Below are 13789 nucleotides of genomic sequence, written 5' to 3' on the forward strand. Positions count from 1 at the left end.
ACAACACTCGAATATGAAAGACTAAGAAATCCAGATATGAAAATTAAAAAATAGCAAAATACAGATCCCAAATCATAGGTTTCAGTCAACACACACCAAAGAAAGACTAAGAAACCTAGCTCAGAAAAGACAAAAATAGCAAACTACTCATCCCAAACTATTGGTTTCAGACAACATTCACCTACAAAATACTAGAAAACCTTAGCTCAGAAAAGCCTGAAATAGCAAACTATACATCCCAAATCATAATTTTCTGACAACGCATACCTATGAAAGGCTAAGAAATCCAGCTCAGAAAGGTCGAAAATAGCAAACTACACATCCCAAATCATAGGTTTCAGACACCACACACCTATGAAAGACTAAGAAATCCAACTCAGAAAAGTCAAAAATAGCAAACTACATATCCCAAATCATAAGTTTCACTCAACACATACCAACGAAAGGCTAAGAAACCTAGCTCATAAAAGCCTGAAATAGCAAACTACTCATCCCAAACTATTGGTTTCAGACAACATTCACCTAGGAAATACTAGAAAACCTTAGCTCAGAAAAGCCTGAAGTAGCAAACTACACATCCCAAATCATAGGTTTCAGACAACACACATCAACGAAAGACGGGTGCTCGGGGAGAGCTTTTGAGGGTCTGTGGGTCCCTTGAGGGTCGGTGGTCCTTTGGGAGCTCGGGGGGGACCTGATTTTTCTTTTGAATTCCTGATTTTTTTTTTTATATTTAAAAATACATATGGTTGTGTAAGTATATAACTAACTTAATCAATCATATTTCATTTTCACAGTCCTTGGCACTTTAAGGCCTTAGTACGGGTAATGGTAAGTCTATCGAATACAAAGAAAAAATCAATGTAGGAATTTCAGAAGGTTGATATGAATTATACTTTTATTAATCATAATGAAATAGACATCTAATCAGGGACTGTAATTTGGAAAAATCCGATGAAAGAAATTTGACCACTTTTTCTTCTGTATATCCCAGTAATATATATTGACGCTTAGAGAATGTACTAGTACAGCGGGGATGCTTACGCTCCTTTTTTGCACTTTTGCAAATATACTAAACACAGTCAACATTTTTTTTAGCCCTATTCTGTCATAATAAGGAAGTCGATAGCAAAAAAAAATATTAATGAGCTGCATATTTGTGAAACGGTGATGAAAGATGCATATCAAAGGCTAGAAAAAACTATTAAGAACGGGATTGTTCACGCTTCAGTTTTATATATGATGTAAATCCTATAAAAATATCCCCCCCCTAAAAAAAACTATCATGAAAATGCTAAATTAAACCTGAGTTAAAAGAGACACAGATTTATTTTGAAAAGACACAGTTTTTCTGAGGGAAGTAAAGAGCGAAGTTGAAACTTAAGATAAACAAAAATTATTCCTTCACAGTCTATCTAACATGCATCAATAAAGCTAGTACAAATAAACCTACTAATTATATTTCCCTATGTTTGTGGGATCATAGAAAACTAGCGCCTGAAAAATCAAAATCAAAGTATAAAAATCAAGAATCTTGATTAAGGGGTTAAAAAGTGAGTATGTTATCTGACAAAAACAAACTTATCTTTTAAATTTTTCGTAGTCTTACACGAGCTGTGATATCAGTAACTTTGAGTTATTTCTCTCTATAATACGGAAAATTTCATATTATTCTAAAGCTAGGCTATAGACCTATTACTAACAAGCAGAAGCGCATCCAGGATTTTTGTTCGGGGGGGTACTATTTTTTTAGGGGGGGGATTACGCAAATAACCTCAAAAAACGCATACAAAATTTGTTTATGTCCATTTTTGTGACGTTTTTACGAGTCAAACAAACATTTCGGAGAGGGGGGGGGGATAAACTGGTTAACCCCCCTCCTAGATATAGCCTTGCTAACAAGATTCCTTAACTTCAGACTTGTCTGCAAACTAATCCTGGAATGTCCGTTTCAGAAACAAGACGAGAGACAATAAATTGGACTGAGATTATTTTGCAGAAGTGATAGCGAATTAAAGAAAAAAAAAGCTACAATTCTAAAATGTTTAACTTTTTTCAAAAAGTGTCTTTAATTGGTTTGCTTTTACTGTATCAAAACTCATATATTATTTTGTGTTTTCAGCAAAGCACTAGTTTTCCACAATCATACAAAAATAGGGAAATATTATCAGTGAAGCAATAGTTTTTTTTTCGTTTGAATTTTTAACTTCGCTCTTTACTACCCTCAGAAAAACCGTTTTCAAAATTAAACTATGGCAAAGAAACAGGGCAATTGGGTTCTGTATTTGGGAACAAGATTACAATATATTCGCTAAATTAACCTGAATTGTGACTTATTTTGGTTCCCATTTATTCTCATAAGTTATAAACTATTAATAGATGCAAATATCTTTTACAAAGGATGTTCGGGTTCTTTTGAATGAAATTGTGCCCGTCCCACATTATAGTCACACTTGTCAATAAAAACTAAATTAGGCACGACTACACCGTCAATTACATTCGCCATTCATTGTTTCTCGAGTTGAACTTTGCTCAACTTTCAAACATAAAATTCTTGACTGACCAATCAGAGTCAAGGTTTATGGCATATTTTTCTAAAACTAGAAAGACGGAAACTGTCTGGGAGAGGAATCTGACAAAAGTTCAGAAGACTTAGTATTAGTAGAGAACAGTTGGATACACATTACCGTTGGTGCAAACTCTTTAAACTAATTTCTTGCAATTTTAATTTTTTGCTTTTTAAATACAAGTGTGACGCTAAAATCAAGAAAATTGCCTTGCTATTCATGATATTTGGCTTTCTTTATTGATAGATATGACTGTGATGTGACATGGGCATTAATCTTTGGCAGCATAGTTTATCATTCGAATCCTACCCATGTTCGGTTTTGTACATAGTATTAAATCTGCTGTTATCCTTCAAATCCCAGAAATTAGTCTTTGAAGTTACCAAAAACTATAATTCAGAAAATGTTCTAAACACCCCGACTTACGGGATATTGTATATTTCGGTTAATTATTTCCTTATTCTACTTCAAAACTCAGTAAGCCATAATTCAGCCATTTAAATCAAAAATCTCTCAATACTTTTAGTTAGTTTGAAAGGTTCTATCGGTATAAAAGTTTTTCCCTTTTTTATGTGAGAATCTCATTTCGATGTTGATATTGTGTCCCAGAAAGCATTTTAATTAGGGTTATTAAATTAGGTATTACAATAAACAATAAATTGCAACACGCTCCATTGAGCTCGTGGTTAACTTGTCTCATTTTATTGTGGCACCTTGAAGTGCCATTAATATTTCGATGAATGCTTAGAAGCATCAGAGTTTCGTTTGCAAATTATAAATACCATAGGAGTAGTGATACTGCGTCATCAAGGCCGAATCAAGCGGGGGGGGGCAGTACCCGGTTTGAACCCCCCCCTTGAAATTTTTGACTGAGTTGGAAATTAGTTTAAAAAATACCTTACCAGAAAAAATTATGCTCCCACACTAAATCCTATTGCATTTTGTGGGTAAACGGTGCTTATCAGCTTATGCAATTAGGTAACCGTAGGTAACACCATGTTCACCTGACCTTGCATAGTAAATTAGGGTTAATATGCGCTATTATCCTTTTGAATTTTGTGGCATACAAAAATCATATTGCAATTTTGTGGGTAAAAGGTTGTGACCAGCTTACACATTTAGGCAACCCCATGTTCACCTTATTATGCAAGGTCAGACCTTGCATCCTAAATTAGGATTAATGGGGGCTCGAGGTAAATGTTATAAGAGTGCAAGATTGTCAGTTTAGTTCAGTTCAATTTTGGACTTGGATAAGAGAAGAGTGATTTTCAACATGAAGAGTAAGTGTGACATTACGTCATTTTTCGCTCCCAAGCGGACCAGGAATGCTTCTGACAGTGGCGTTAGCGGGACGTCTGCGGAGCATTCATCTACACCTCTGGATCTGAAGGGCACTGGAGCCATCGTTGAAGCTTCTGAATCACGGACCCTGGAACCAGCCACGACGCACCTGCACCAACCCAGTCTCTGTTTGCAAATGACATCGGTCGTTTTGTCAACAAATCATCCAGTCTCGGTGCAAATTCTAAACTTTTTTTGCTGAAGAGCCCTTGGACTCCAGATATCTCCTACATTTTTCAAGTATCCGAAAACGGAAGCTGAAGTTTCAGTTAACTTGGCTCGCTCGTTTCAGTTGGTTGTCCTACTTTCCATCTGAGGACGCTGCTTTTTGCAGATTTGCGTTCAGTTCTCGTCAGAGACAGCTGGCAAAGGCTGCCACCACTGCTTGGGGAATCTAGTCACCAAACCATTCAGGAACTGGAAGGATGCGATAGAGTGCTTCACAGCTAACCAACAAGCAGACCTTCATAGAAACTGCATCGTATCGGCTGAAAACTTCATTTCTGTCTCGGATAAAGGCAGGACAATATCGCGCACCAACTAGACCACCAACTTTCTCCTCACCAATATGGCTTTATGCCAAAAATTTCAACTTCTCATGCTCTAATTGACGCCACACAGTTCATACGCTCACAACTCGACCTTAAAAAAACTGTATTGGGCTTGTTTTTGGATTTTTCTAAGGCCTTTGTCACGGTCGCTCATAGTAATAAGTAAATTAAATAGTTACGGTATTCGTGGTGTACCCCTCTCTGGGTTTGATTCTTATCTATCTGGAAGGGTACAGAGTCTGAGCTTAGGTGGAGTATCCTCTCAGCCTTTACCTGTTCGGAGGGGTGTCCCGCAAGGCTCCGTTCTAGGCCCTATTTTATTTCTCCTATATATCAATGATTATGTTATGGACCTAGGCCCTTCAGTGTATCCTGTACTATTTGCTGATGACAGCAACTTCTTCATCACTGGCATTAATTTACCATCGGCAATAACCTCTGTCCAAGTCCTTCTGAACAGAGTCCAGGGGTGGTGCCTTACGAATAACATGACCAGTAATAGCAAGAAAAGTCAAGTAGTATTATTCAGAACCCCCTACAACAAAGACGTAATCCATCTGCTCTTGGTATCAAGTACTCCTCCGACATCCTCCCACAAGTGGAGGTTGCCAAGTTTCTTGGTGTATCTATTGACTCATGCTTGTCATTCTCTAATCATATTTCTTACATCACAGTAATAATTTTGAGACAAGTAGCTATGATTAACCGTGTGAATTATTTTCTTCCTCCTGACATCCTAGTTACCCTCTATTATTCCTTTATTTTTCCTTGCTTTTCTTATTGCGGATCAGTTTGAGGAAGTAAAAACCGGTCTTTCACTAAAAAACTCAAATTTGCCCAAAACCTTGCCATTAAAGCAGTTTTTCGGCTTCCCCGTCTATATCCAACCCGTGATTTGTATTCAGATTTTGACATAGCTCCACTTGATCAAATCATACAAAAACTAAACTTATCGCTTGCTTACTCTGCTTTCCACAATAATCTTCCACCTCAACTACTAACCTATTATAACATTAATAATTCGGAAGCCCACTGTCTCCGTTCATCCAATAGAGTCTTTATAATTCCTAAATGCTTTTTTATTGCTACCCAGCAATCTCCCATTTACAAATCTATTATTCAATGGAATAAAATACCCTCCAGTGTTGAACTAGCCACAAGTTTTTGCAAGCTGCATAAAAATGTAACAAAGCTTGATAATGTAATTTAATCTTTCAATTTTTAACCAATTTGCTTTAATTACCCATGTTTTATTCTTCTTCTTTTTTCAGTGTTATTTAATTTTTTTTTCCTTTTTTTGGTCCTTAACAAGTTCTCTTCTAGGATCTTTATTGTTATTGATGATGTTTGTGTTATGTTTTTATTCGAATAAATTGAAATTGAATTGAATTGAACTAGACGCGGCAAGGAAAGCGCAGCTTCAAGAAAATCGCCAGAAGTTGCGACCAATTGTTGAGACGGTAATATTTTGTGGGCGGCAACAGCTTGCCCTTTGTAGTGCTAACGATTCCGGCTCCATTTCGATCTCGGATCCAGAATCTTCCCACAATGATGGCAACTTCTGAGCACTACTGCGGCTGAGGGCGAGACACGGTGACGATGTTCTGAAGATCCATCTTCTTTCTGCGGCCGGAAATGCCACATATCTTTCTCCCATCATCCAAAATGGTATTATCGCCGCATCTAGGGAGCTTCTTCAGCAGTCTATTGTGGAAAGAGTAAACGCAAGTCCATGCTTTTCGGGGCTTGCCGATGAAACGGCGGACGTTTCAAACACGGAGCATCTGTCTGTTTGCGTCCGCTACGCATTCAAAGGGAACCTGCGTGAGGACTTCCGTGGTTTTATCCCAGTTTCTGATTTGACAAGGTCTGGCTTCATCAATCCTGCGTTTTCTCGAAAGCCTTGGTCTTAATCTGAACAAGATGGTTGGTCAGGAATATGACGGTGCAGCAGAGATGAGTGGGCATCTTAGGGGTGTCCAGGCTACTATACGTGAAAAGTATGCGAAGGTGCTTTACGTCCATTGTAGTGCGCACAGTCTCAACTTGGTCATCTCTTCTGTATGCTCTATTCTGGCGTTTAATCATTTCTTCGGTGTCTTGTCACAAGTCTGCAGTTTTTTACCATACTTCCCCACTCAGGACACAGAATTTAAAAGAGAAGATCAACGAAATACTACCGGATTCGAGGAAATATACTTTAACCGGGCTCTGTAAAACAAGATGGATGGAGCGCCTTGATTCAGTCCTGCGTTTTCTTGAGCTGTACCGACCAATCCTGCGATCCCTGGAAGCTCTTGAAGAGAGCGGAAATGCAGAAACTTCTGCAAAAGCGGCGCAGTTGCTGGACACGATGAACCAGTCGCAATTTATTGTGTGTCTCCATGTGGTCAAACAGCTTTTCTGCCTTACACTTCCATTGTGCAAGACTCTTCAGTCAGTTGACTGTGATTTGGCAGCTGCATGCAGGCACGAGGAAACTGTCCTTTCAAAAACAAAGGAAATGCTGCTACTGCTTTGACGTCTATTTTTGACGAAGCTCAGCGTTTTGCCAGCGACTTAGGACTGGAGATGACTCGTCCAAGGACGAGAGGTGGCTGGAGTATGCATACAGACAATCCAGACCTTTTCAACCACTATAGAACCTCGCTCTTTATTCCTTTCCTGGTCCACTTCCCTTCCGAGCTGAAACAAAGATTTGTGCTTAACTAGAAACTACTGTCAAATCTCAGCGTCCTTTCTCCTGCCAAAATTGTTCGTCAATCTGAAGGCATTAAACCTGGAGTCATTGGTTGAATTATATGGCGATATTCTTCCCAAGCCAGACTGTCTGAAGCAAGAAATTGAGCTATGGCGCATCAAGTGGGAGAATGTTCCGGTATCAGAGAGGCCTCCTTGTGCTGTGTCTTCGCTTCAGGCATCTGACGCCACCTTTTTTTAAAAGGTTTTTCTTCTTCTGGCTGTTCTTGCGACGTTACCTGTTAGCACTGCTACTCCGGAAAGAAGTTTCTCAACGCTCAGAAGGCTCAAAACCTGACTGAAAAATTCAACAGGAAAAGAACGATTGAGTGGCTTAGCCCTCCTTGCAGTTCATAGGGACGTTGACATCTGCCCAGACAAGGTCATCGACATTTTTGCAGGGAAGAAAAATTGTCGCCTAGATTTCGTTTTATAGATATTTGCCCTTACTTTTAGCTAAAAAAAAAACATATAGACTATTTGGCTTCCTTTTGCGTTCTGTTTTTGCTGTATCTAAAAAAAAAGCTTGTAGTATTTAACTGTATGTAAATAGTTGTCTTGTTTTTGCGTTACTAAAAAAAGAAAAAAAAACCTTAAAGATACGAAAGTATTGTATGCCTAGTGGACGCGTCCTCGTTGGCAAGGGGCGGACTAACGGTCTTGAGCTAACGTAATGTTGCTCGAGGATGTTAGACAAAGTCCACGGGAACAAAGTGGGTAAACCCCCCCCCCCTCCCCCGAACAAAAATCCTGGATATGGCCCTGTTCGGCATCATAACTAAACCAGCGCTACAGACTTCAAAAGGAAACCAGACACGAAAGGAGACAAACGGGTATTTGCTAGATAAATTGATGGCAAAGCGTGGTTTCTCATTGAGTTTACAATGTTTAAACGATTGTTTTTGGGAGTTTAAGGGGAGGGGGGGGAGAAGGTGCCTAGATTAGGTTACATATTTAGGTATGCGGGCCTCTCTAAAAAGTCAAGTTAGGTTAATGCTCATGAAATTATTTGAAAAAAACTACGTTATCTAAAGAGTTAAAGAGGCTGAGTCAAAAGTTCGAACCTTAAAACGTACAGGAATTAGGAGGTACAGTTGGGGGGCTGCCGCCCCCCGAACCCCCCACTTTCGCGGGGGTTGTTTCTAAACCATTATATATTCATCATATTTTATTTTATTAGCATTAACCAAAATTGACTTTGTCCGTGTATAGCGCTGGTTTAGTTATAATGCACAAGTACCAGAGTAGATAAGGAGTGTTTATTCTTATTACTATAACGCATAAAATTCAAGGAGAAGAACGACAATTATGCAATAATGAATAGAAAATAATTTCAAAGAGGCTCACCTTTGTTCATTGCAAACTTATTAATCCATTAAAAAACAGGTAGTTACAAAAAAGTGCTAGTATATCAGGTGGAACAAAATCCACATTGAGTTTTGAACAGCTCTGTGACACGACAACTAGATAAAAAGAGGATTGCATAAGTTAGCCTTAGTGTGATAACAGGAGAAATTCAATAGTCCAATTATGTGACACATTTTGAAAGCCGTATTCAAATCCCAAGATGGAGACAAAAGCAACTTTATGGCGATTGCTGAGAATATATTTTGTGTTTCAAAACCCCTCTCCAAACTGAAAGGAGAAAAATTATTTGAAATTAGGCAATTTTGATTATTGAAAAGTTATTTTGACTATTTTTGGAGTGAACCAGCCCTGGATACGAGCAGGCCATCCCATAAACAACATCATTCCTTATCGACAAATTTAGTTAGAGGAGAGGGGGTAGAAGTATCCACAAAAAGTATGTGAATACAACTGAGAGCTCGAAGGTCTGATCTTCCACAAATTTCATAGTTTTTGCCACCTTCCCTATATAGTCCTAAAATTTTTAATTGAATTCCCCTCTTGCCTTGTTAATTGTTTTTATTTTGTTGCTCTGAATCCACCTTAAAAAAAAGTTTGGGTCTGCTATTTGAAATGTGACGACAGTATTAAGGGGAACTTATTCTTTGCTCCAATTATTTTCTTGTAGATACTAGTTTTTGGGAAAACACAGCTGTAATGCTTAGAAGTACAACTTCTATTTGCAATACAATCAATGAGAAATGGTTACAAAGTGCATTATTCGTAATAGTGGGTTTCCACTTATTTCTATTATAACTGTAAGTTTCGCGTCCAAGAGGGTTACAATGTGCATTATTCGTAATAGCGGGTTTCCACTTATTTCCACTTATTTCTATTATAACTGTAAGTTTCGCGTCCAAGAGAAATCTGACTTGTCTACCCGTGAAAAGATCTAATGCCGCTTATGTTTATATCTGCAAAAACGTTCTCTGGAGCACTCGCACCTCGGTCCGGGTTTATATAATGGGTGAGATAGGGAATGATCATACTGCTAATTCTATAAACTGTGCACCTTAGTCTGCGTTAGCAAAGAATATTTGAAAGACGTGGTTAGGTCAAACTCTAGTTATGCTAGTGATAAAATGAAAATTGCTCACGCTCACAGAATTAACTACATAGACCGTTTTTTATTCACGTGCTTACCATTGCTTAGTTTTCAAACATAAAATTTGTGACTGACTCATTGGAGTCAAGATGCAAGGTATAACTTTTGAAACTAGAAAAGATGGAAATCTAACCATTATTTTTTCTATCAGTAATAAGAAATGACGTAATAAGAAATATATGTAACATAAATGACAAAACATATAAAAATGCAGCAATAGTGGAGAATAATTGGGAGTTAAATAGAGTTGGAAGAACCTTTTTTTCATATACATGGGTGGAATAGAAAAATTCACGCATTACAAAAATCCATACACAAAAAAACTTCATTAGAATGTTCTCACTTTGTATGTGAGACTCTAATCTTCCTCCTTCCCAGAGCTACATGTCATGATTAACTTTCGTCCCCTTGAACAATTTGGTCAGAGCGGCAGATTCTGTATCTCAGTTATTTCGATTGGTACCCATGCCGGAAGATACACAAATGCTAAGGGTGGATCCCAGGGTAGTTGACCATGCTGAAAACGAATGTCGTAGGACACATGTTCGCCGTTGGGGCGTTTCTGAGATATAGACCAAAAACACCAAATTTGGCTTATAATGTGGTTTGACGACTCAATTTTTTTTTTACAGATAAGATTTGTCAAATCCAGCGTACTTTTACGTCAATCGAAAAAAAGAGACTTGGGACTACGAATATGATTTTTGTTTGTAAAAAAAAAGGGTTCACTTTTTACTGCAGTTTCAAAAAAAAACTCAGAATTTTGTAAAGAAATTTCTAACAGAATAACTAAAAAACTAAAATTTTTTTCAAGATAAAATAATTTTTTTATTTGTGTCTGAGGGGTCTGCAACTTTTTTTTAGCAAGTGTAACCGATAATACGAGTTTTGTTTAGTAACCTGGTACCAAGTGGGTAATTTTTTTTCCATCAAGTTACAACAGGTAGAAATAGTCATTCTGGACAGACAGAAAATTATTGACTCTGAAGTGATGATGTAATACTGTCAGGTATTAAAGGTAATACATTAGCTAGTCATTTTATGGGACATGATCAGTTTATTAGAACTATGGCTCAAAACATCGACTAGGGTGTAGGGTTCGGGTTCATGGGTGTCAGTAATAGATAGCAAGTGATCTTAGTGTCAAGACGATTCAGGAGATTTGCCCACGTTACGCTACGTCTCATTTTGGTCAAATCATTTATAGTCGGAGAGCCAAAGTTGAAAAAGGCGTCAAATAACGCTTTGTAAAAAAACTTTTGGTACATGATTTCGTACTTTTGGAAACGATATAGTCGAACATGCTGGTGTTTATTTGTTGTTATTTTTTTCCCCAGGGGTGACCGTATCCACCCAGTGGTTCTTGAATATCATGGGAGGGCACATTCTAACGGAAAATAAAACTTCTAGTGCCCTTTTCAAGCGATCAAAAAATAAAGGGCAACTAAACCCCTCCCACGCTCATTTTTTCCCAAAGTCACCCGATCAAAATTTTGAGACTGCCATTTTGTTCAGCATGGTTGAAATTACAATAACTATGTCCTTTAGGATGACTTAATCCCCAAAACTCTCTTGGGGGAGGGCTGAAAATTATGAACTTTACCCAATGTTTACTTATAGAATTGGTTATTGGGATGTATACAAACGTTTTCAGGGGCGAGTTTTTTCTGGTAGTGGGGGGGGGGAGGGGTCATGGGTTATGTGGGAGAATCTGTCCATGGGGGAGGGACATTACTAAGAAGGGGTTGCCGAATTTGCCAGTTTTATGCAAAGAAACGATTAAAAATTTAATAAAAAAACAAGTTTTTCAACTGAAAGTAAGGAGCAACATCAAATCTTGAAACGAACAGAAATTATTACGTGCATGATTGGGTTCGCCTCCAAGTCAATACCTCGCTCTTTAGGCCAAAGATTTTTTAGCACTTTCATAAGAGCTATTTATTCTAATTAATAGCCTTTGTGATTAAGAGGTCATTTTTAAAGAATTGGAACAAAATTTGAACTTTAGCGTAAAAACCGAGGTATCGACTAGGGGGCGAACCCCCTAATTTAAGTATTAAAAATATATAAATATAGAAGTTCCTTGGGTAGCTTAATTCGTAAGTTACGTATATTTACTACTAATAAAAACGTCAATAAATAAAATTAAACAACTTTCGAGAAAGCCGTTTAACCAAACATAAGTAAAATTAATATTCAAACTTTGTTTTAATTATTCATGGACGTTCAGCCAAGATCAAAACCTGCATTAATTCAAAAACTTTTACAAATTAAGTAAAAAAAAGTTTTTTTTTTTAACTGGAAGTAAGGAGCGACATTAAAACCTTAAACGAACAGAAACTATTCCGTATATGAAAGGGTCTGTCCCGTCCTCAACGCCTCGTTTATTTCGTTAAAGTTAGACTTTTTCTCACAGCTCTATTTTTTAAAAACAATAAAAAACTTATATCTAATCATAATAAGTCATAGTTTCCGAAGCAATCAAACAAAGTCATACGCAATATCATTAAACTCAAGGGGAAAGCGAATATTGTCATGTAATAATTGATTTATTGGGTTATATATTTTTTTTTCAAGCTGCAAGCAAAACTCACTCAATCCAAAATTAAGCCCTAAAAACTCAACCAAGGCAAAATTTTACTAATGAAGCTTAATCCAAACAAAATCCTCCTCTTGCAAAGTTCGGCTCGGCAAAACTCAACCGAAAATTTTTTCAAGCCTTAAAATTCTTCAAAGGGTAATCTTGAGATAACCTACTTCTTTTTTAAAAAGCCTACTTCTAAGTAGGCTTTTTTTTAAAAATCCTAGCCTACTTCTTTTTTAAAGGGCTCTGAGATTGGACAAATATTGATTTATGAAAGCATAAGTGTTATTTAGGAGCTTACTCCTACTTCCTAAAGACACGTTATGAAATCCTGAGAGCTAGCCTACTTTAAAACATCCTAAAATGCTTACTCATATTAGGCTATTCCTATCCATCTGTCTAAGAGGTAATCTAAGTTTTTTTAACTGGAAGTAAGGAGCGACATTAAAACTCTTCAAAGGGTAAAATTCTTAAAATTCTTCAAAGGGTAATCTTGAGATAACGTTAATAATAAAGATAATGAGAGAATCTTGAGAAAAGAATCTAGAGCTCGGCTGTCCTTTGCCAAAATGAAGTAACTACATTTTTCAAGTTCCCGAGCCTCACTTGCAGAATTTTCACCAAGCTGTTTATGCAAAGTTGGGCTCTTATAATGAACAATAAACGGGAGTAGGATAGAATGCTTTACTAATTTTTTTGAATAGTTTTCTCTTCACCTGACTAATTCTTAGTTTGGGATAATTCAAGATAGTTTGGGGGATTAAGTCATCCTAAAGGACATAGTTATTGTAATTTCAACCATGCTGAACAAAATGGCAGTCTCAAAATTTTGATCGGGTGACTTTGGGAAAAAATGAGCGTGGGAGAGGTTTAGTTGCCCTCTATTTTTTGATCGCTTAAAAAGGGCACTAGAAGTTTTATTTTCCGTTAGAATGTGCCCTCCCATGATATTCAAGAACCACTGGGTGGATACGGTCACCCCTGGGAAAAAAAAAACAACAACAAATAAACACGCATCCGTGATCTTTCTTCTGGCAAAAAATACGAAGTTCCACATTTTTGCAGATAGGAGCTTGAAACTTCTAAAGAAGGGCTCTCTGGTAAGCTTAATCTGATGGTGTGATTCTCATAAAGGTTTTATAATTCTTAGGGGGTGTTTCCCCCCTTTTTCCAAAAATCAGGTAATTTTTCTCAGGCTCGTAACTTATGATGCGTTGGACGAAACTTGATAAAACTTATATATTTGAAATTAGCATTAAAATCTGATTCTTTTGATGTGTCTATTGGTATCAAAATTCCATTTTTCAGAGTTTCGGCTACTATTCCGCCGTGTCGCTCCTTACTTACAACTCGTTACCACGAACTTTTTGATTAGATAAAATCAACAATTCTAAAAGAGAATTCAAAGTATGGTCAAACTAATAGCAGTATCAAATCTATTTTTTCATTATTTCGCTGTAACCATTGAATTTTTTCCATCAAAAATGTAGGTAAG

The sequence above is a fragment of the Artemia sp. Qi Xiang Cuo genome, chromosome 6 (assembly GCF_049724085.1).
Source record: "Artemia sp. Qi Xiang Cuo chromosome 6, ASM4972408v1, whole genome shotgun sequence".
NCBI lineage: Eukaryota > Metazoa > Arthropoda > Branchiopoda > Anostraca > Artemiidae > Artemia > Artemia sp. Qi Xiang Cuo.